A 276-nucleotide genomic window follows, 5' to 3' on the forward strand; every position below is an offset into this window, starting at 1 on the left:
AGAGTAAAAATCCTGAATAAACACATTCTAAATTACTCTATGTCTATTTCAGTTTTCCTGCCTGTTAACTGGGATTATTGTTTTTATAAATGGTTTTAGAACATATATTTTATCAAGTTACTCAATAGATTTAGGATTAAACAGTTTTTACTGTTTAAGGTGTTAGGTTTCCTTGTTACTCTCATAACTTTTAAATATCACCCCTCAATTAAGAAAGTAAAAATCCTGAATAAACACATTCTAAATTACTCTATGTCTATTTCGATTTTCCTGCCT

Source organism: Propithecus coquereli, unplaced genomic scaffold (assembly GCF_000956105.1).
Source record: "Propithecus coquereli isolate 6110/MARCELLA unplaced genomic scaffold, Pcoq_1.0 Scaffold335, whole genome shotgun sequence".
Taxonomy (NCBI): Eukaryota; Metazoa; Chordata; class Mammalia; order Primates; family Indriidae; genus Propithecus; species Propithecus coquereli.